The sequence below is a fragment of the Elephas maximus genome, chromosome 4 (assembly GCF_024166365.1).
Source record: "Elephas maximus indicus isolate mEleMax1 chromosome 4, mEleMax1 primary haplotype, whole genome shotgun sequence".
NCBI classification, from domain to species: Eukaryota; Metazoa; Chordata; class Mammalia; order Proboscidea; family Elephantidae; genus Elephas; species Elephas maximus.
In genome coordinates this window covers 9,599,584-9,623,600 of record NC_064822.1, presented here as the reverse complement: position 1 = coordinate 9,623,600, position 24,017 = coordinate 9,599,584, and the positions used below count along the sequence as shown (strand labels likewise).

General features: G+C 43.2%; 2 protein-coding genes across 2 annotated transcripts in view; both read right to left on the bottom strand.

Moving 5' to 3' along the window:
• Nucleotides 1-24,017, bottom strand: part of CREM (cAMP responsive element modulator) — a 477,898-nt gene that overhangs the window by 34,173 nt on the left and 419,708 nt on the right. The window lies entirely within an intron of this gene.
• CCNY (cyclin Y) overlaps nt 1-24,017 on the bottom strand; it is a 258,996-nt gene that overhangs the window by 124,811 nt on the left and 110,168 nt on the right. The window lies entirely within an intron of this gene.

Sequence of the window (24,017 nt, the reverse complement as noted above, 5' to 3'; positions counted from 1 at the left end):
GCAGTTCTTCTCTGCGGCACCTGGGGGTGCCACGAGTCAAAGCCCCTCCACGGCAACTGGCTTGGCTTTTTCTTTTGGTTTGGTTTTATCTAAGGTAAAAGACCCTGGTGGCACAAATGGTTTGCTCTCGGCTACTAACCAAAAGGTTGGTGTTTTGAAAGCACCTAGCTGCACCACAGAAGAAAGGCCTGCCAATCTGCTTTTTAAGACTGCTGCCAAGAAAACCCAGTGGAGCACAGTTCTATTTGAAGCACATGGGGTTGCCATCAAGTCGAAATCCACTCCATGGCAACAGGTTCGGTTTTGGCACTTTTTTGTTTTTGTTTTTTAACCTAAGGAAAGAGAGTCCCTAAGTGGTGCAAATGACTAACGTGCATGGCTGCTAACCCAAAAGTCCACCCACAGCCACTCTGATGCCAGGCCTGGAAATCTGAAACATCAGCCACTGAAAATCCTAAGGGGCCACACAGAAGGCCACCATGAGTAGGAATCAACAGGACGGCAACTGGGTTTTTTTCGTTGTTTGTTTTTAACCTAAGAAGAATCAGAAAATCCCAAAGGAGTATTTCAAATAGTTCTTCCAAGATATTTAGACAACATTCCACAACGGTGAACAGGAAAGGATTCACGAGCCATTGTTTTGAGGCTTGCAACTGAGCTAGAAATCCGCCCTGACCGAGGTGATCTAAAAACTTCCCAAAACGAAATCTCCAGGTCTAAAAGCTTTCACCAGAGAATTCTACCAAATGTTTAAACAAGAATTAACACCAATTGTACACATTCTTTCCCAGAAAACAGGAAAGAGGGGGACACTAACCTAATTCATTTTAGGAAGCTATAATTAGTCTGATAGCAAAACCAAAAACAGTACTAACAAGAAAACTTCAGACCAATATCCTTCATGAATAAAAACACATAAAAATTCTTAAGAAAATACTAACAAATAGAATTCAGCAATATAAATAATAACTGTACACAAGAGCCATAATGGGGTTTATTCCAGGGATACAAGGCTGGTTCAATATTCAAAAATTGACCGATGCAACTCACCATGTTAACAAGCTAAAGAAGGAAAATCATGTGATCAGATCAATCAAGGCAGGGAAAACATGTGACATAATTCAACACTCGTTCATGATAAAAACTCTCAGAAAAAACAGGAACATAGGGAGACTTTCTCAACTTGATAAAGAGTACCCACCAAAAGCCTACAGCTAATACTATGTTTAATGGTTAAAAGCTGAATGTACTGCCCCTAAGATCAGGAACACCTTTATTTCAACATAGTGGGGTCCTGGAAGTTCTAGACAGTACAATAAGGCAGGAAAAGGAATGAATGGCATACAGATTGGAAAGAAAGAAGTAAAACTGTCCCTATTTGCAGAAAACATGATTGTCTATGTAGAAAATCGCAAGGAATTTACAAAATCTCCTAGAATAAGCATGTTCAGCAAGTTTCCAGGATATCCCCCCTCAAATGTATTTCTATATACTATAAATGAACAAGTGAAAACCACAATTTAAAATATAATACCGTTTACAACTGCTCAAAAAAATGAAATGCTTAGGTATAAATCCAAAAGAACATGTAGATGACTCACATGTGGAAAACTAACAATACTCATAAAAGAAATCAAAGAGCTACACAAATAGAGGCATACCATGTTCATGGATTAAAGATTCAACAGAGTAAACGTATCAATTCTTGCCAAACTGATACACAGGCTTAACACAATTCCTACCAAAATTCCAGCAAGACTTTTGTAGACATAGAAAAGATGATTCTAAAATTCATACGAAAAGGCAAAGGAACTAGAATAGCCACAGCAGTTTTGAAGAAGAATAAAGTGGGAGGAATCTATCTACCTGGCTTCAAGACTTATATAGAGTAACCAAGGCTGCGAGGTATTGATGGAGGGATGGATGTGTAGACCAACGGAACAAAATAGAAAAACCCATTGCTATCAAGTTGATCCTGACTCATGGTGACCCTATAGGACAAAGCAGAGTTCTGTCCTATAGGATCTCCTGCCCCACAGGATTTCCTAGGCTGTAATCTTTAACGAAGCAGATTCCCACATCTTTCTCTTGCGGGGCAGCTGGTGGATTCAAACCACCAACCTTTCGTTTCACAGCTGAGTGCTTAACCACCAGACAACCAATCAAACCCAAACCAAATCTGTTGTTGTTAGTCGATTCCAACTCACAGCGACCCTATAGGACATAGAGTTTCCACGCAGTGGCTGGTGGATTCGAACTTTTGGTTAGCAGCCGAGCTCTCACCCACTGTGCCATCAGGGCTCTTAAATAAAAGAGAACCTAGAAATAAATCCAGAGAAACAGGCCTCACTGAATTTTGACAAAGGCGCAAAGGCAAGTCAACGGAGGGAAGACAGCCTTTTCAAGAAACAATGCTGCAGCAACTCAACATCCACAGGCAAAAACAAACCTCAACCTAAACCGCACACCTCACACAAAAATTAACTCAAAGCGGATCGCAAACTTGGTGCAAAATGTAAAAGTATGCAACTTTTAGAACAAAACATAGGAGAAAATCTTTGCGATCTATGGCTAGGCAGAGTTCCTAGACTTGATGCCAAAAGCATGATCCAGAACAGGAAAACTTGATAAAGTGGACTTCATCAAAATTAAAAAGTTCCATTGTGCAAAAGGCCCTGCTAAGAGGCTGAAAAGAAAAGCTGTCCTGCTACCCCGCCAAGGGTATGGAGCAGTTAGTCGGCCTTGGGCTTAGTCCTCTGTAAGGGCCTTACGTACACTGTATGTTAGTTAACTCACCTCCACAAGACTGTGAAATAGGTAGGGTAGTTATTATTCCCATTATTTCACTAAGGAGAAGACTAAGTGCCTCACCCGAGGGTCCCACAGAATGCCTTAGGAGGGACAGGAATCTGGGACTTCTGACCTCTAAGCTAGTTGCCATCAAGTTGGCTCTAAGGCATGGTCATCCCATGTGCGTCAGAGTAGAACTGTGCTCCATAACGTTTCCAATGGCTGGTTTTTAGGAAGCAGATCCCCGGGCTTTTCTTACAGGGTGCCTCTGAATGGACTCAGCCCGCAGTGTTCTGTGCGTTGACGTCTGCTCCACCCAGAGACTCCTTGTGATCCCTGGTCTAGTAATATTCGTCTCCAGCCATCCTCCTCCGTGTGCTGGCTGGCAACAAGCACTGTGCCCTTCCTTCCACTCCTGAACTGCTGAACTTCCTTCTATCTAATGCAATTCCCCAGCTAGGTTACAGTTCTGTGTTACCTGAGTTGGTTCCTCACTCCCCCTGGCCCTCCTTCACCAGCCCACCATCCTGCAGACGTGTACCCAGACAACTCTGCTGACTCACTTTCTAAAATTAACCAAAAAGTGGGACAGAAGCAGAAGGTAACACATGAAGAGGCAGAAAGAAAGGGTAACAGGTATAAAGTGAGGAAGAGAGTGAAAACAACTCAAACCAATAAATAGTAGCAGTAACAGAAAAGAGTTTCTATCCAAGTAGCAGCTGTACTTGAGAAGGTCAAATTGCCTAGACCTAGATTAAAAAAGTATAATCATTCTTGGAACTGTGATATGAAGAACAGAGAGAGGAAAAAAATCATTCTGAGAATAGCTGGGTACTGGTTTCACTCAAAGCATCCCTGGAAATAGAAAGTAACACTTCAAAAGTGAAAAAGGGATTCTTGCTCTTAATTAAAAAAAAAAAAAAAAGTCTTTGACATAAGGGCAGAGTATAAATATACCCTAAGAAAATAAAATTAAAAATTCATCAACTTCCCCTTTGATGCATGTTTTTTTTTAAGTCCCTAAAATTTTATATTCCTGTATGAATAGCCCTAAAGCCAAAAGTAAGGATGGGACAAAATTCCCAAGTCAAAAGCAGCCTGTTTCCACAGCGTGGCCTCCCTACTCGACGGTCTGGCCGACTGGCCTTCACTGAGGGCTGGGGGTCATAGCTATTCAGGAGGACAGAAAGCACAGGGCAATCACATTCCCCTGAACCTGTTATACCCAAATCCCCTTTGCAGACAGAGGAAGGCAACATAACGACCTCGTGGCATCGTGCCCACCTGCCAGCTAGTCTTCTCTAGCCTTAAAGCCTTTGAGGGGGAGAATCCAAACCCACAATGAAAGCCTATGTCAGAATCACATTATCAGCCTAGGCTGTCCCCTTCTGCATGCTATATGGCACCTTTTTTTTTTTTTTTTTAATACCCTGAAGAGAATGAATTAACAGGAATTTACTTTTCAGCAAAGAAAATTCATAAGCAGCTCCTTGCTCCTCTTCCCTCTTCTGTAACTGACAATAAGTGCCAATATGATTGACTAGACTTGCAGCCTTGGTGGCGCAGTGGTTAAAGTGATGGACTGCTAACTGAAAGGTCAGTGGTTTGAAGCCACCAGCAGCTCCACAGGAGAAAGATGTGGCAGTCTGCTTCCATAGAGATTTACAGCCTTGGAAACCCTACAGGGGTCTCTGTAAGACACAATCGACTGGATGGCAGTGGGTCTGGTTTGGTTTGGGTAGACCTGCAGCACTAAAGTTCACTGTCAAGGAAATCCCTGCTAATACTAGTCAGATTCTCATGGTAAAAGTCATCACTTTCAAAAACAACTACTACTTAGCACAGTAGAGCCAGGATGAGCACATGTATCACTCACTGGAAACTCTGTTTTTATCTTTTTATTCATAATAATTAATATTTGTCTTTGGGCACTGAACATTATTGTCCATATCCTTTCTTTGACAACAGGCAAATTGTTCTATTTGACAAAAACCTGTCAAATAATTGCACTGATGTGAGATTTCCCTGTGGTACTGAAGTCAAAAAGAAACAAAAAAGTGGTTTTATTAAATAAGTACAAATAACACTGAAAAAAATTCTAGAAAAGGAAAAAAGTAAATTTATTTAAAGGGTAAGGAAAAAAAGTACAAATAAAAAATATTTTATTTGGTTCAAATGATTTTACAGTAAAGGGGGAAAAAACGACCTTGGTTTATAAATTATCTTAAAGAGTGATTAACCTCAAACCAATGTGCCCAACTGAATGCTCACTAGGACAGTAAAACCAAGGTGGCGACGTGTACATGGCACAGGCACATTAGTTCAATCCAAAATATTTAATGTTTCACCACATTCCAGATACATGAATGGTCAAATAACAAGGCACTGACAAAAAAGAGAAGCCCAGGAACACAGAGCCCCAGAGTGTCCTTTGCCTGGTGGAGAGGCCACCACTGAGGCTCAGCAGCAGGGGGGGCTATGCGCCAGCTCCCTCACTAACTAGCTCTGGCCCCTCTGTGGCCTGTTTCCTCAGCTGTGAAATTAGAGGATTGAACTCCATGTTCTCTTAAGGTTACCTTCCTGCTCTAAAATTCCATACGGTGGAGAAACTGCTCAAGAAGAAGAAACTGAGGAAGACACCAAAAAATGTTATCAGGGGTCCAGTCCTTTCTTATGCTGTGAAATTAAAAGTTTTTTTTGTCTTTCACATTCTAATATTGGCTTTTTTTTATAAGGAGGCCTGAAAAATTACTTTTCTGAAAACATTTCAACTTCTAAACTTAAACATAATTAAGTATATAAGTTTAAAATAAAATACTCAAAATGTGAACTTGTTTTTCTGTTTTCATATTAAAGACATTTGCATTTTCTGATCCTAAAATTTAAATGGACGAAACAGGATATCTCAATAAAATGACTGATCAATATATATCCTCTACTGGGAATTTGGACCCCAGGTGGTACAGTAGTTAAGAGCTTACCTGCTAACCAAAAGCTAAGCAGTTCGAATCCGACAGGCGCTCCTTGGAAACCCCATATGGCAGCTCTACTCTGTCCTATAGGGTCACTATGAGCCAGAATTGACTTGATGGCAATGAGTTTACTGGATATTTATTAAGATAAACAGATGAGGAAGAAGCACATAAATATCGACATGGTTAGGTTCCAAAGACCAGGTCATTTTGTGAAAATCGGCATTATATGGAGGCTGACCACATCAGATCACAAAATATTATGTGGGACACATACGTCCCTCTGGCCATGAGAGGAGGAAAATGTTGGTGGGCACTCTAAGTCCCACTAGTCATGAAAGCATTTCCACCAGACGTGTCGTTATTGTGCAAAATGGTTGGATAGATTTTTTACTATTATTGCAGATATAAAATGTCAGATAAGGAGATAGCTGGTAAGTGAGGAGTTATCATAAATCTTATGTCCAAGAATACTTTGTGCTTCGGACATTAAAAAAAAAAAAAAAAATTTTTTTTTTTTTATGTCCGAAGCACAAAGTATTATTCTGTTCATATGAAAGACTGGCTAAAATGTTCAAGGTCCCAGTCAAAGATTAAGCAGTTAGGTGAAAATGCTAGTCATTATTTACAAAATTGAGGGCATTCCCATTTATTAGGATTATTATGTATCAGGCACTCTTAAATTCTTTTACACAACTTCAATTAATCATCCCAGCAGTCTTCCGAGGTAGCTATTACTACTCTCGTTTTACACATAAGGAAACTGAGGCTGAGAAAAATAAAAATATTTACCCAAAGTAAAACAGCAAGTAATGGAGCCCAGATTCCAACCCAGATCTTCTTCCTTAACTCTGCTACTGTTCCCCTATCCTCTGAGAATCAGCAGTAATTTGCATCATAAAAATATGCCAAAAGACTCAATTACTGATCTATCAAGAGGATTCCCACACTGTCAAAATCCCTCCAAGATACTGCCTCCCTGTCTTTTGTTGGTGCCATTCCCCAACAGGAGAAAATTCATAACAATTTTCTGCAGACACTATGTTACATACTTTACAATCTCCCAATTAAGCCTTCCAACAAACCCACAACGCAGATATTACTATTTTCATTTTACAGATGTGAAAAAAGAGAATCATAAAGAGGTTAGGTAACCCACATAAGGTCACACCTGGTAAGTGGTGGAGCCCAGACTTTAACTCAGCCTGTGGGACTCCAATATCTGAGTTGGGGCTATGTTGTCAGGATATTTCTCCTTCCCCAAGAAAACAAGCCTGGCTTTACTGGATTTACAGTAAGAACACACGTCAATACTCAAAAGAAAGACAGCTTAGCCAATAAAAACAAAGTGAAAAGGACAGCATTGGTCTGAAGCAATTGCCAGCTAGATCAGAGAAAATGACCTCAAAAGCTGTTTAACACACACACACACACAGAGAAGACTCCTAAGTATGAGCAATTTCACTTATAAGATCAAGGATGGAAGGATAGGAAAAAAAAAAACATTCTAAAGGACAGTAAGGGAGCCATTTGCAGTATGCTTCTCTGCAATTAGCAGGCTTAGTTATAAACATATTCACCAGAAAGGTTTATTCAAATAACCAAAGACAAATTTAAGTATTAAATTTTACACGCATACATATTTTTAAAATATGCCTACTGCACAAAATAGTGTTCACCTAAATTGTTTTGCTAGTGATTCAAATATAACCAAAGAAGTTATATTCCTTCTTAAATTGTATTAAATTTTCAAATAATTTTTATCCTCAATTCTGACAGGCATTAAGATACTACACCAGTTGCCACCCAGTCAATTCCAACTTATGGTGACCCCATGTGCTCCAGAGTACAGCTGCCCTTCGTAGGACTTTCAATGGCTGTGATCATTTGGAAGTAGATCTCCAGGCCTTTCTTCTGGGGCACCTCTGGGAGGACTGAAACAGCCAACCTTTCAGTTAGCAACCAAACATATCGACTGTTTACATCACACCATGGACTCTTATTTAGGTAATAGTTCATCCTTAAGCTCAAATTTTCACCCCATAACCCTCTTCTCTGTTGAGCAGTTGCTACTCTACAAAATACTGCACTAAAATTGTTATTACGTGGTGAACCTATTTCTAAAGTGACAAATTCTTGTGCCATTCAAACAGTTGTTCCCTAATTCATCTGCTTGGCAACTTCTGATTTCAGTCACCAGATGACCCACACTCTTCTCTTTCCCATTCATTCCTTTCACTTGTGTCTTTAAAAATAAATAAAACTATGAAATTCATTGCAGCTAAATTTGAAAGTCTATGGAAGGATTGCAGTATCTCACCAACTTTTTGTTTTTTTTCATGAAGAAACTGAGAGCTGCAGAGACCTGACTAAGGCCACAGAGCTCAGGTGTGACAGAGCCAGGACGAGAATGAGTGGGCCACGCAGGGTCTTCTCTGCTCCAAAGCTGAACACTACTACTGATGGAGTCTATCACTACAGAACTCTAAGTCAAATGCTTGAGGTCAGCTCCTGGGTTTTTCAAAAGTTATTTTCTTAGACTTTCCAATTTACTAATTCAGCAGGCATTTATTAAACATCTGCTCCAGCAGTAACAGAGCTGCTCCCTTCTTGGGCTATTATCATATTCCCCAATTGGCTTCTCCACCTCAAAGTCATCCAGCACAGCACGTATCTCTACTTTAGTCTTTCTAGAGTACAGCACTATGCTGGAAAATCTTCCCCTGGACCCATGCCTGCACAATGGACTGTAAACGAATTCCTCACCGCGGCCTTCCAGGCCTTCCTGCACGGGATCCTAATCTGCCTGGCCAACTTCAGTTTCTACCTTTTCTGTTGAACACGCACCACACTCCCAGCACACACTCCCATCTCTCTTTTTCCAGTGCTGCTCCCACTTCTTGGAACACCCCTTCTGCATCTCCACATATCCAGGCTGTCTCCTCACCCTTGACCTCCTTCTGATCTCACCACTTGGGGCAAGAGCCTCCACCTCTAACTCCCATCGCACTTGGCTTCTCCCCAACCACACCTGCCTTATCCTACTTCTTTCGCCCCACTACTAGATGGAAACCCACGAACAGCCAGGGCTGCATCTTAGGTAGTGGTTGTATTTCAGTTCACCAAGCATTTAGTGAGCGCTCACTACATGCAGAACAACATGCTAAGCTCCAGGGACGAGCCAATGTGTTCCAATCCCTGCCCTCGGAGCTCAGAGGACAGTATGGGTCAGCTTAATACAGATTCCTGGATGTGTGACCACATGCGCATACCCCTCAGCCCTTATCAGCTCTGAACTCATTCAGACCATCCTGACTTGAACAGATGCTCCCTTGCTGAGCAAGCTGTTGAGAGGTGTGCAGGATGAGGAAGGGAACACCTGTTGCTTGGCTGAGTGACACCTGCCTCCAAATTATTTTCTGCACAAGATTATCCCAGGATATTCTCTTGTCAGCTTGACAGACGGAAAGACATTCTAGTGAACTCACCAAGTTTCTTTCAACAGAGACTATGCCTCGCCACCCAGGGACTGGTTAGATCACTAGCACCTGGCATGGCTCTAGAGGAAGGCCTCTAGAAACAGTATTTTATAAGCTGGAAGTTTATGAAAAACATCCCAAACCAAACAAATAAGAAAAATAATGCTGACTAAACATAAATGTGGCTGCTCCTCAAAATGTTTGGGTTAAAAACAAAGAACCTGTGTCTCTCCCTGAGAAAGGTGCCCAAGAACTCTGCTGCTCTTAAGGGGGCTCTGGGTGAAATGCTCAGTAAACCCAACCAAAAACCAAACCCAGTGCCGTGGAGTCGATTCCGACTAATAGCGACCCTATAGGACAGAGTAGAACTGCCCCATAGAGTTTCCAAGGAGCGCCTGGCGGATTCAAACTGCCGACCCTTTGGTTAGCAGCCATAGCACTTAACCACAACGCCACCAGGGTTCCCACTCAGTAAACAGGCAATGAAAAACTCATCCTATGTGAAAATTAAAATGTCATCATAATACACAGATGTGGCACTTTATGGAAACTGAGAAACAGTCACGATAAAGACTGTAGTTTTTTTTTTTCTTATTTTATCTTATTTTTTTAATTGTGCTTTAGGTGAGAGTTTACAGCTCAAGTTAGTTTCACCTACAAAAATTTATACATACATTGTTATGTGACCCTAGTTACTACCCCTATAATGTGACAGCACACTTCCTCCTCTCAACTCCAGATTTCCCGTGTCCATTCAACCAGCTCCTGTCCCTTTCTGCCTTCTCATCTCACCTCTGGACAGAAGCTGCCCATTCAGTCTCGTGTATCTACGTCAGCTAAGAAGCGCTCTCTTCACAAGGATAATTTTATATCTTATAGTCTAATCTAATCTTTGTCTGAAGAGTTGGCTTCAGGAATGGTTTTACTTCTGGGTTAACAGAGAATCCAGGGGCCATGTCTTCTGGGGTTCCTCCAGTCTCAGCCAGACCATTAAGTCTGGTCTTTTTACTAGAATTTGAATTCTGCATCCCACTTTTCTCCTGAGCCTTCAGCGACTCTCAGTTGTGTTCCCTGTCATGGTGGTCATTGGTGGTAGCCAGGCACCATCTAGTCCTTCTGGTCTCAGGCTGACAGAGTTTCTGGTTTATGTGGCCCCTTTTGTCTCTTGGGCTAGTATTTTCCTTGTGTCTTTGGTGTTCTTCATGCTCTTTTCTCCAGGCGGATGGGGATCAATTGATGTATCTTAGACGGCCGCTCACTAGTGTTTAAGATACTAAACGCCACTCACCAAAGTAGGATGCAGAACGCTTTAATAAATTTTGTTATGCCAATTGACCTAGATGTCCCCTGAAACCATGGTCCCCAGATCCCTGCCCCTGCTACACTGTCCCTTGAAGTGTTTGGGTGTACGCGGGAAACTTCTTAGCTTTTGGTTTAGTCCAGTGGTGCTGACTTCCCCTGTATCATGTGTTGTCCTTCCCTTCACCTACAATAATTTTTGTCTACCTTCTAGTTAGTGAATTCCCCTCTCCCTCCCTCCCTACCCTGGTATCCATCAAGGAATGTTTTCTTCTGTGTCTGAACCTTTTCTTGAGTTCTTATAATAGTGGTCTCATATAACATTTGTCCTTTTGTGATTGACTAATTTCACTCAGCATAATGCCTTACAGATTCCTCCATGTTATGAGATGTTTTGTGAATTCACTGTTGTTCTTTATTATCGTGTAGTATTCCACCGTGTGAATATACCATAATCTGTTTATCCATTCGTTGATGGGCACCCACATTGCTTCCATCTTTTTGCTATTGTAAACAGTGCTGCAATGAACATGGGTATGCATATACCTATTTGTGTGAAGGCTCTTACTTCTCTAGGATATATTCCAAGGAGTTGGATTGCTGGATCGTATGGTAGTTCTATTTCTAGCTTTTTAAGGAAGCGCCTAATCGATTTCCAAAGTGGCTGTACCACTTTGCATTCCCACCAGCAGGGTATAAGTGTTCCAGTCTCTCCACAACCTCTCTTAACAGTTATTATTTTTGTGCTTTTTGGATTAATGCCAGCCTTGTTGGGGTGAGATGGTATCTCACTGTAGTTCTGGTCTGCATTTCTCTAACGGCTAATGATCATAAGCATTTCCTCATGTATCCTCTGTTAGCCACCTGAATGTCTTCTTCAGTGAAGTGTCTGTTTATATTCTTTGCCCATTTTTTAATTGATACAGTTATTTTTAAAAAGGGCTTTAGTCGTATGTATAACATGGTCCATTCTCCTTACTCAGGAATGCCAGAAATTTGTCAGTCAACTGGGTGGGTCCATGTGGGGAGCCAGAGTCCTTCAGGACAGACTGACTTAAGTGGTTTGTTTTTCCCATCTACGTTATCACTCACAGACACCAAAAATAACACATTTGACAAGATATACACCAATTTAGTGGTAAAACCAAATTTTCCAAAGATACGATCTCTTTATTGTATAATCTAAATGTCAAATGCACTAACATGTGAACCAATATACAACAGATTTACACTGCTCTTTTTTAAAGTCCTGAGACGAGAAAGACAATTTTCTAAAAATGTAAACAGTACACACCGTCATGCCTGCTGTGTACATCAGAGTCTCTAGAGACTTAACTGGACACATTCAAGTACTTAACGTGTTCTGACAGACCCACCATCAGGGTCATGACTGCAGAACTGACCCGGTTAACGCTCCACAGCAGCTAAGATGCACATTTTACACCTGTACTGTACACTGACGTCGTTCTAACTGAATGACATTCAGTGTTGTAATACATTCTACCAGGTAATGCTTACCGTCAGGTGCCCTCAACTGGATTCTGACTCACAGCGACCCCACGTGACAGAGCAGAACTGCCCGTGGGGTTTTCTAGGCTGTGATCCCTATGGGAGCAGATCACCGGGTCTTTCTCCCACAGAGCCACTGAGTGGGTTCAAATCACCAATCTTCCGGTTAGTATCTGAGCACGACCTGGGCTCCCTTAGTTAATACTCAGTAATTCTTAAATAAGGGATATATGATGAGATCATTAGTTATACAAAGTGCTGGGAAATGACCAGCTTGATGTTTTAACTAACACCCAACTGTAAGGCTCCAAGACACTACAGCCACCCGGGAGGATTTCATCAGTTTTAAGGCACTCCCCGTGTATGTACAACACCTACTCACTGTCCGGCCCCAGGATCCTCCTCGAGGAACCACAATATACAAATGAAGTGTTCTGTTTGTAATTTATTGCCAGAGTCACTGGTACAAAAAGAGCACTGTGAAATGAAATAGGGTTGTGCAAAGACAATCACCTTAGCTCGGCTCCAGAACTGATACTTAAAAGGAAAATAATCCATATACTATGCCAGAAAAACCATTACTCAGTGTGTATGAGGAGTAACACTCTGCCACCCAGAACACCTGCTTTCAGACGATATCACCGCCCAGACTCATGGAAGACAAATTAAGGATGGCGTCTGTGTATCTTAAAATTCCTGCCCTGGAACAGACCCACATGAAGACATTGAATACTTCCCCTAAAATGGTATGACATAAGGTTTCAAAATTTTGTTTAAATTTTTTCAAAGGTTTATTATAAATCAAACACACACAACCAAAACACTAAAGGAATTTTAAAATTAAATTGACAAACACTACATTTCACTACCCAGTGTGATATAAAGCACAGGTTCAGATCTGAATTATTCTGAGAAGCCCCTTATATTTCAGAAATGTCCATTAAAGTTCATGTTATCCGTTATAAAAACCAATATTGGGCAAAAAATGGAAACTGAAAAATCTACAGCAACATCATCGCCACCAGCCACACTCCAAAAACCCACGGCCACCAAGATGATTCTGGCTCAGGTCAGCAGGGTTTCCGAGGCAGTTCTCCTCTGTCCTGTAGGGTCGTAACGAGTGTGAATCACCTCAACAGCAACAAGTTTTTAATCTTTAAGGAAGGAGACTGGCAGATCTTTCTCCCGGGTGGCAGCTGGTGGGTCTGAACCGCCCACCTTTCGGATGGCAGCTAAGCGCTTAACCACTGTGTCTCCAGGGTGCCTTACCAACCATACTACCACCCTAGGAAAAAAACCCTGCAACATTTTGGTAAACTTTATTACCAGAACTTTTATTGTGCATTTAAAAATAATTATAATAACCAAAACCCATTGCCATCGAGTCAATTCTGACTCACAGCAACCCTACAGGACAGAGCAGAACTGCCCCACAGAGTTTCCAAGGAGCGCCTGGTGGATTCAAACCACTGACCTCTTGGTTAGCAGCCGTAGCACGCACTTACTACATCACCAGGGTTTCCGTAATTCTAACTGCATAGGAATGTACAGAACTTACATACTTTTATGGCCTATTTTCCTAATTTTACAAGTACCATTGTTGTAGCCCTGGTGACACAGTGGTTAAGACCTTGGCTGCTAACCAAACGGATGGCAGTTCGAATCCACCAGCCGCTCCTTGGAAACCCTATGGGGCAGTTCTACTCTGTCAAACCGACCCAATGGCAATGGGTTTGGTGTTTTGTTTTTTTTTTTTAATGTGATTATTATAGAGTATTTTTAAAATCCAGAAACAAACATCACCCCAAATCCTCCATTTTGCCAACATCTTGCAGTATTTCCTTTTTCCTTTATAACACAGAGCTGAGCCCACAAGAACTATAACTTTAAACCTAGTTAATGCTAAAGCGTGAGCCCCTGGGTGAGGCAAGTAAGTGGTTATGCGCATGAATACCAGCCAGAAGACTGGCAGTTCAAGCCCACCCAAGGCGCCTAGGAAGACAGGCCTGGCGATCTGCTTCTGAAAGTCACGGCCTTAAAAACCCTATGAAGCAGTTCTGTTACGCACACGTGGGGTTGTCATAGTCAGAATGGACTGGACACAACTAACAACAAAAGTCAAAAGATAATCTAAAAGGTCTTCGTGACAGTTTTTTGTTTTGTTTCATTAAAATATTCTAAAATACTTACTGAAATCATTCCATATAAATTTAAAGATATATAGTTACTTAACTTCATGATAAAGAATTATTACTTTAATTTTTACAAAATTCTGCCTTAGTCAAAGAGAAAAAAATATATAATTCTCCCCACACATTATTCCAATCATGTAGTACTGTAAATAGTTTTATTATAAACTCTGTTATAACTATTGAGGGAGACAGAAGCCTCTGCCCCAAGGAAATGGAAATGAAGGGCCTAAAATCTGAAATACTATAAAATCTACATAAACTAGATCAGAACTATGCCAAGTCATAGGAACGAGACAGTATTTCACAAGTAGAAACTGCGTCAGTCAGTAACAGCCCAGCTGAAACCAGATCCTGTCCCCTCCTATCTTCTTAGAAACCTTAAAAGTATAAATTATCCCTTTTCTCTCCTGCATTCACCAGAGAGAAGAAACTTTCCTTTGATGTAATATCTCCACCCCAAGCCCACTCCCAACTACTACCCTCCCGAAGCCTCCAGGCAGAGTAGAGGCGCTGTCCTCGCCGCCCGCTCCCTCCCGAAGCCTCCAGACAGAGTAGAGGCGCTGTCCTTGCTGCCCGCTCACTCCTTAGCCTGTGGCGTCTGGCTCTCTGATCAAGCCTCCAAAGCGGGCCTCCCTGTGGTCACCACAGACCGTGGTGCGGCTGAGCACACCGGGCTTTGCAGGCTCCACACCGTGACCTGGAAGCAGCACCTGCCTGTGCTCACCACAAGCCCAGTACAACAGCACACTCTCTGGTTTTCTTCCTACCTGTCTAACAACTCCTTCTCAGACTCCCTCGCAGGCTCACCTGCCTCTTCCTAGGCCGTGAAATGTTGTTGGTGCCGCCAGCAGGTAGGCTCCCAACCCATGGTAATCCCACTCACAACAGAACAAAACACTGCCTGATCTTGTACCATTCCCACGACTGGTAACACATCAAACCCTTGTGATCCAGAGGGTTTTCACTGACTAATTTTAAGCAGTAGATCACCAGGCCTTTCTTCCTAGTCCGTCTTAGTCTAGAGGCCCCACTGAAACCTGTTCAGCATCATAGCAACACAATCCACCAGCGACTTACAGGTGGTGACTGCACCTGAGGTACAAAGGCTGCGAACTGAACCTGGGTCCCCCACACAGCAGGTGAGAATGCCAGCACTAAACCACCAATGTCCCATTAAATGTTAGTTAGAGGTCCTCAAAGCACAGTTGTAGACCTGCTTCCTGACTCACGCAATACACTCTCTCCTCGGCAAGCTCACCTACACAAGATGACTCAGAATTACACCTCTATCCCAGGCCTCTCCTGTGTTCAAGGCCAATCTAGTCAACTGCCTACCGGACATGTCAATTTAGATGTCTCCAAGGCAATTCACATTCAAATATATCCCTGACCTCCTCAACTTGGTTTCTCCTTAACTCTTCCCTAAAGTGCACGGCACTATCATCCCACTGCAAAAACCAGAAAATATCTCCCGCACCCCATGTACCCAACATACCTCTAAACCAAATTCTGTCAATGTTACCACCTAAGTATCTCTCAAATACACTCTCTTCCATTCGTTTCCATTACATCTTTTACCAATACTACAACTCATCACCAATATCCAATACAGACCCTTTCAATTCATTCTCCAGGGTAACCAGCCAATTCTGGCCATGACTGTCTCTCTCTCTCTCACAAACACAAATACCTTTGCCTAAACCCCTCAATGGTTTCCAACAGCTCTTAGTATAAATACCAAAATCATTTTTTTTACAAGGCTTTACTTACTCTGGCCCCTCCCCACCTCTAAGGCTCGCCCTCCATCACTCTTCCTTCCTCTCGCTCCCTGTCGCAGCCTGGCTGGCTTCCCTTCAGTTCCCGGATGGCAGTGGTGCACAGCTCTTCCCTCTGCTCAAAACCCTCAACCACCACCACACACTTGCCCATCCTTCAGTTCTCAGGTCAGCCACCATGTCCTCAACAAAATCTTCCCTGAGCCCCAGTCAACGCCAGGGTATCTTTGGTCTGTGTTCTCATGGACCTCACCTGGCACCCAGCATAGTGATACACAACACCTGGCTTGATCTGCTTAGCACCAATCTCTCCCACTGGACTATAAAGTGACACTATTTTTGTTCACATTTTAACCCAATGCCTGTTATACAGTAAGTGCATAAATATCTGCTGAAAGAATGAAAGGATAGCATATAATCTGGCATTTATGTATGAGGCATAGTGCTAAAGGTTGTACAGGCATTATTTAATTCCTACTTAACGCTTCTACAAAGTTTCTATGATCATATTCATTTTAAAATGAGGAAACTGAGGCTTAGAGGAGCTATGTAACTCGCCCATGGTTATATGCTGGTATGGGACAGAGTCTATAGAACCGAACCCAGGTCTGTCTGATTCCAGACCCCATGTTCTATACTACCCCCTACCCACTGCCATCAAGTTGATTCCGACTCATAATAACTCCAAAGGGTCTCCAAGGCTGTAAACCTCTATGGAAGCAGACTGCCACACCTTTCTCTCACAGAGCCGCTGGTGGTTTTGAACCACCAACCTCCCAGTTCTAAACTACACTGCTTCAAATCCTCTCTTCTCAGGAATCTTTTAGTTAATTCTACTATATTTCTGCTAAACCACTGTCAACCACCAGGAGCCCACCAGACATTAGAAAAATGTCATCTTGGCTTTTTTTAAAGAGAAAAAAGAAAAACAAAAATACCGTCTTTAGCGTAGCCTTTCCACACCAAAAGCTGGCCTCGGCCACACACCCAAAGAGCAGTGGCTTTATTCTGAGGTCCATCTCCACCATGGAAGGCATTCTGAGGCTAGACAAATACATTCAATCCGAAACTCCAAAGAACACATTCAATCTTAAACTACAAAGAACAATACAATTTATTTTGTAAGTTGTTCAAAATTAGCCCTCTGACCGGTTCCTTGCTGGATGGATGGAAAACTGCAACAAGAGAACTGAACTGTGAGGGACGCACTTTAAGCACAGAGCAGATGTGTGTCCCTCACCAGGAAAGTGTCCATGACATATAAAACCCAGGAACCCTGCACCACCATCACCCCTACTCACACCGTGGTTCCTCGTCCACTTTTTTTAAAAATTCACTTCACTGAAATAATAATTTACATAGAATTAAATGCACCCATTTCGGTGAGTTCTAATTTATACACCTATTTCCATGAGTTCTGACATATTTTTGACCACTATCACAACCAAGATATGGAATACTTCCATAACCCCAAAACTGCCCTAGTGCTCCTTTCCAGTCAATCAGCCACCCTCACCCCTGCCCACACCTGCTTCCCTGTCACTATAAACTGGACTTGTCTTTTGTGTTGTCATCGTTGTTGGGTGCCACTGAGTCTATTCCAGCTCGTTAACGACCCCAAGTGACTGAGTACAATGGCCTTATACTGAGTTCTTGGCTATAATCTTTGCAGAAGCAGATTGCCAAGTCTTTCTCCCATGGAGCCTCTGCGTGAGTTTCAATTGCCAACTTTTAGGTTAGTAGCCGAGCCCCCTTAACCACTGTACCACCAGAGCCTCCTTTGTCTTCTGTAGACTTTCACATAAATATGTTCTCGTCCACATTTTACCTGTGCATTGGATCCAGTACGCATTGTTTTATAAATGCTGGTAGAATGTCTCAGCTGTTCTATTTGATGCAGAAATGTGCACGACATCAGTGAGTCACAAGGTGCAGTGAGGCTGGTTCAAGCCACACGAACACAAGCCTGCACACAGACCTACTGACGCATCTACATGCCTGTCTGCGCGCGCGCACACACACACACAGACACACGCGCACACACACACACACACACACACACACACACACAGTGAAGACACCAAAGCCCTCATGAGGAGTTCTAACCACAGCAAGCTGTAGTGGGCCCCTGGCACCCAGGCAGGCCGAGATCCAGCAAAGCCCAGGAACTGCTGGTGTACTGTGAAGGGGATTTCCCCTTGGACACGAGCTACTACAAAACTGAGAAGCAAACTCAGGGGTAGTCCTTAGAGCAGAGGTCTCTGAGGAGTTACGTTAAGCTACAGTTCTCTCCCATTTTATGTTTTTCAGTTTTCTTTCCTTCCAATTTGAATTTATATCTTATGAAATATGTGCATGCACGCGCCAGAGAAAGGGGATGCTTTGCTTCCTTGAATGGACTCTTAAGCCTATAAGGGCAGCGACTGTGGCTTAAACATTGTGTATTCTTCCCCATCCATCAAAGGGCTGTTCTCCACACAGGATAAAATACCAAAGTCGCAGGGGCCTGCTCGCCTTTGACTTAGGGACAACTCCCACCTGCCCTTTAATGTTATGTAAATTTGTCCTCACTTTGAAATGACTGAACCAAACCTACTCACAACAAATTCTCCGTCACAGCCACCTTCACTTGCTACACGTTCAGCTTTTAAATCACTGGAAAGGCTTCCAGCCTCTTGTTGCAATGACACCCAAACTCACTGTCACAGAGTCAACTCGAACCTCAGCGACCCTGTAGGGTTTCCAAGGCTGGAAATCTGTACAGGAGCAGACCGCGACATCTTTCTCCACAGAGTGGCTGGTTGGTTCTAACCACCAACCTTATGGTTGCAGCCAAGCACTTTAACCGCTGCACCACCAAGGCTCCTCTCCAGCACTAAAATAAGGCTAAATAAGAACCCTATGCACCTCTTTCAACCTACCTACAAATTCAACTTGACGACACACTTAGGAATAGATCTTGTTGGTGACCCAGGGACTGCCTGTAGTCATTAATTCATCCTTACTGTAGCTGTTCTCAACCCCGGTGCACATTAGACGCACCTGTGACATTTAAAAACTGCTGGCGCCTGGGTGCCACCCCAAAAGCTTCATATCAACTGACCTGGGATGGGGCTTTGGCACTACATATTTTTAAAGCCCCTCAGGGCGCTTTCCATAGCCAAGCTGTGACTAAAGACGAAACAGGTGCCTCAGCCTCTGATCCACACCACAGTTCTTCATTCTAACACCTTACTGCCTCAGTCCATCCAGGGTACAAAAATCATTCAACGGGAGCGTCCTGGAGCACCTAGTCTGCTCGTGAGAAGTGGGTTTTGCAATGATGCTGAATAAATTAGTGACAGGGTCTGGTGTACTTAATTACTAATTTAAATCCCTCAAGTATTAAAAGGACCTCATTTCTGCTCTGCATTAGACACACACTTACTTTTGAACAGCGCACCAATGTGCCCTAGAAAATGTTCCTACAACTGTGGTTCCATTTGTCAGGGCCAAGGCAGGAAGCCCCAGGGGCACAATGGCTTCCGCTCATTATAATTCAATCTCATAATAATGAATGGACCACGAAGCCTATTATGATACACACTGGGGATGAAACCTGGCTCCCTCCTCAGCACAAAACTGGGAAGTCTTTTCTGTCAGAGTGCTTGCCTATGCAGAAATGCTAATTCAGAATACTGCACGGGGTGAAGGGGTTTCCAGAAAGATTTCTGGCCTCAAGCTAACATTTTATTTTTTAAGACAAAGGGTTCCAGGAAGATGGATGCAAGCTTTAAAGCCAACGAAACCATTGTTTCAGCAACAGAGAATTTCCAGATAATGGAAGCTTTAATACACACCACAGGGTTAAAGAATTTTAAACAGCATTTTAAAAAATGTATTATACACAGTCCTGCCTTCTTAAGCAGAGCTTCATAAACATTATTTTGCCTCTTCTTAAAGCCCACTGAGCACCCAGTGATGCACTGCGGTGATGCACTACAGTGAGGCGCTACAGTCAAGTGCCGCGGTGATGTGCTACAGTGATGCGCTACAATGATGTGCTGCAGTGATACGCCACAGTGATGCACTACAGTCAAGTGCTGCAGTGATGCGCCACAGTGATGTTACAGTGATGCGCCAGTGATGCGCCACAGTCAAGTGCTACAGTGATGCACTACAGTGATGTGTTACAGTGACGTGGTACAGCGACATGTATGGTGATGTGGTACAGTGATGTGGCTACTAGGGGACACTGAACTATATGGGCCAATGCAAAGCGGACTTTGAACTGTGGGGTTTTTTTGAGGTCTCAGTTTGTATTTCCATAGTTTTCCTTCTTCACTATCAGACCTCCCTAATAACCAGCCGGGAAACAGAGCAACAGAGCAGTGTATTTGTGGAGAAGGTCTCAGAGCAAAGGCTAATTGCCACTCTAGTTGTGCACATGCACACATGTGCTGGGTGTATGTATGTGTCGGGGTTGGCCAAAGGGGATGAGGAGCCAGGGTTTTATTTGAAGCAAGGCCCAGAGGGCAGAGGCTGATGAGGCTTCTTGACCCTGTTGGCTGCCCCCCAGAGCTAAGAGTCTCCCCCTGGGTCAGCAGGAAATACAGGCCCTCCAGAGACCTCCCAGGGGTATAAAGATGGAGAAAGTGCCCTGCCAGAGGAGGACCAGGGTCAAGGATGGTCATGCTCACTTGTGGCACTAGCAGTTTTTTAAGTTTTCAGTTCTCGGCTACAAAATCAATACATATAACTATTTAAAAATTAAACAGAGGAAAGTCCTCCATGACGCCACACTTCCTCCACCCAGAGACACTACTGCTCTCAACTACTGAAATGACTTTTTCCAGATCATTTGTTTGTTCCTCGGTTCTCACCTCCTCACCACCAATAATGTTATAAACAGACATCAGCTCATTCTTACCTCGCTGTTCTTAAATGAGCCTTGCTTACGAACCTTACCTTGGGAAATTTCCACATGAGTACTCAGAAACCTCATTTTAAGCCATCTACACTATTCCGTTCTTTGAAGGCACCATAACTGCTTTAACCATTCTCCTCTTACAGAGTATCACAAACAACACTGGGATAAACACCCTGGAGCTTTGCACATGTGCGCGAGTGTCTGCAAGTAAAATTCCCTGGGGAGGAAACAGCTAGGTCAAGGGTATGAATAAATTTAAAGAGATATTGCCAAGCTGCCTTCCAAACAGTTGTGTCCCTTTACAAGACATGAATTTTGAATCTAATACATTACCAGTACAATCATCTTCAGGCCTATCCAAGGTTAACTGGCCAAAAATGGAGGCGTGAAAGACTCAGTCAAACACAATGGATGGTATCGCTAAGTGCTATGGGAACTGCGATCCCAAAGCCATTCCTGTTTGGATTAAGCTCCCACATCTGCCTGGCAACTTCGGGGGTGGAGGAACAGCTGCGTGCCCCCACCTGTGGCCAGGAGGCAGGACCACACACATGCAGAAGCGGGGTGGGGCTTTCATGGCCAGTCCTGAGAAGGCGCACCAGCATCAGGACCTCTCCTCAAGAACGGCCCAGAGATGGAGGCCCCAGGCATCTTACTGGGCTGGGAGGAGGGTGCTGGAGTCAGAAATCACCGGGTGCCTCTTGTCTGTTTGTTCTGATAGCCAGTGCTGTGCTGTTACTTGTACTTACACTCCCCGTGCTGGCATGGCTGGAGGGCAATGTGGATTGGACACTCCTCTAGAACTACACTTAAAGCAAACATGTCCTTAGCAAAGGCCTGAGAGACTGTCTAAACACAAAAAACACAAACAATACAAAAAGCAGGCATTGTGTAACATATACGATGCCTCCAGGCACATTCTGGGAACTTAGTTCTCAGCTAACCTCTGGTCATGCCACTTGAGAGCTGGGTGACCCTGGGCAAGCACTGGACAATACCAGACATACCTCTGTGAGATGATCCTGGGACACCAAATGAGATAATGAACAAGAAAAGATTCCGTAAACTATGAGGCACTATGGAAATGCAAGGGACTCGTTATTACAACTCACATAGTAACTAACATTTGAAAGCCTAAGGGGGCCGGGTGGGGTAACTCATTCAATCCTCACAACTATCCTTGAAGGAGGAATGATTACCAACTCTCAGCAGACGAGGAAGTGGAGGTGCTGAGATTCTAGCTAACTAACCAAGTCCCCAGAGCTCTGAAGGGCCAGGCCTGGATGTGAATGAACCCCTGAGTCTGACTTCGGGGGAGGCTCTTCATGCTCCGCTTTGCCTTGTTATTACCAGCATGGGACGTACCTGCCCCAGGCCTCCGTTTCTGCGTGTATACATGGACGGGGCTGACTTAGATGCCACCTCCAGGGCTCTTCTGTAACCCTCATGTTCTATCCCATGACATCTATTGGGTGACTGAATATGTGACCTTTGGATAACTGCAGGCTTGCTGAAGTTCAGAAAAAGCAAATCTGAGAGTTTCTCAAAGGGCTGTGTCTGTGAGATGGTGCTGCTATTTTTAATCATTTACCTACTCTGGCTCTGGTCAGTCACCAGGAACCAAGGCGGGCCAAAGTTCTTCTGGGACAAAGAGGCTCCTTGCGTGGCTCTCTATGAACCCCGTCATCGGAACCCAACTGAGCCGGCTGCCACCACTGAATGGAAAATGCTCCCCAATAAAATGTCAGCTTACAGCAGGCCAAGACAGCTGCTGCTTATAACACCCTCAACGCACATCTCCCCTCAAAAAATAAGACTCTTTCAGTTGAAAAATCATTAAATAAACAAAGGAAGGCTATATACAGAATGTCGAACTGAATTATGAAGCGGCAAACGTGGCGCAGATGAAACTCCATCCGAGGAGGCCCGGTAGCCTTATTTTAGGAGGCTGAGGGAGGTGCAGCGTTGGGCACACAAGACATGCCTGAAATAGAGATTCACAAATCAAGTGATTTTTCAGCTCCATTAATTAAGGCACTAACTGCGATCAGTTTAAGGAACCCAATGAAATTTGAAGTTGTTCTTAAAGGCTACAGATAAACGAAAGCAAGTATTATTTTCTTTTGCTTCTAGAAAAAAATTTATAAGGGGCGAATGAGTCAATCTTTTTAAAAGATAAACAGAAAAAGAACATTTGCACAAGATACATAAATATCTTAATACTTAACTAGACATTAAAAGCATTTCATCTTAAATGGTAAAATTCTCGTCTTTTAGCTCTTAAAAGAAAAAAAAAATCTTTTTTTCCCCCAAACTGAAAACAGACTAAAAGAAGTCTCTCTTCTTGGCCCCATCCATTATGAATCACAACTGACTAGCTAAATGCACACATAAAATACCATATTTCAACTTTTTTTTTTTTTTAGTAATAACCATAGAGACAGACGACCACAGAGTCAGCTGCGACTCATGGCGACCTTACGTACAACAGAACAAAACACTGCCTGGCTCTGCGTCACCCTCACAATCACTGGCATGTTCATCCACCCATCTCACTGAGGGTCTCCCTCACCCATGCTGGTCCTCTAGCCCATTGCCATCGAGTCAATTCCGACTCATAGTGACCCTACAGGACAGAGCAGAGCTACCCCATATAGTTTCTAAGGCTGTAATCTTTATGGAAGCAGACTACCACATCTCTCTCTCATGAAGTGACTGGTGGGTTTGAACCACCAACCTTTCAGTTAGCAGCTAACCACTTAATCACTGTGCCACCAAGGCTCCTCTACATCACCAAAAATGATGTCCTCTAGCAACTGATCCTTCCTGATGACATGTCACGTGTCCAAATAAGCAAGCTGGGCGATGTTCTGTTATGAGCCATACGGTGTTTTGGGTTTTTTTTGGAACATTTTATTGTGGTTTATTTAGATGAAAGTTTATAAGCCAAAGGGTTTTCACTGGCTGACTTTTAGAAATAGATCACCAGCTCTCTCTTCCTAGTCTATCTTAGTCTGGAAGCTCTGCTGAAACCTGTCCACCATGGATGACCCGGCTAGGATTTGAAATACCAGTTGCATAGCTTCCAGCAT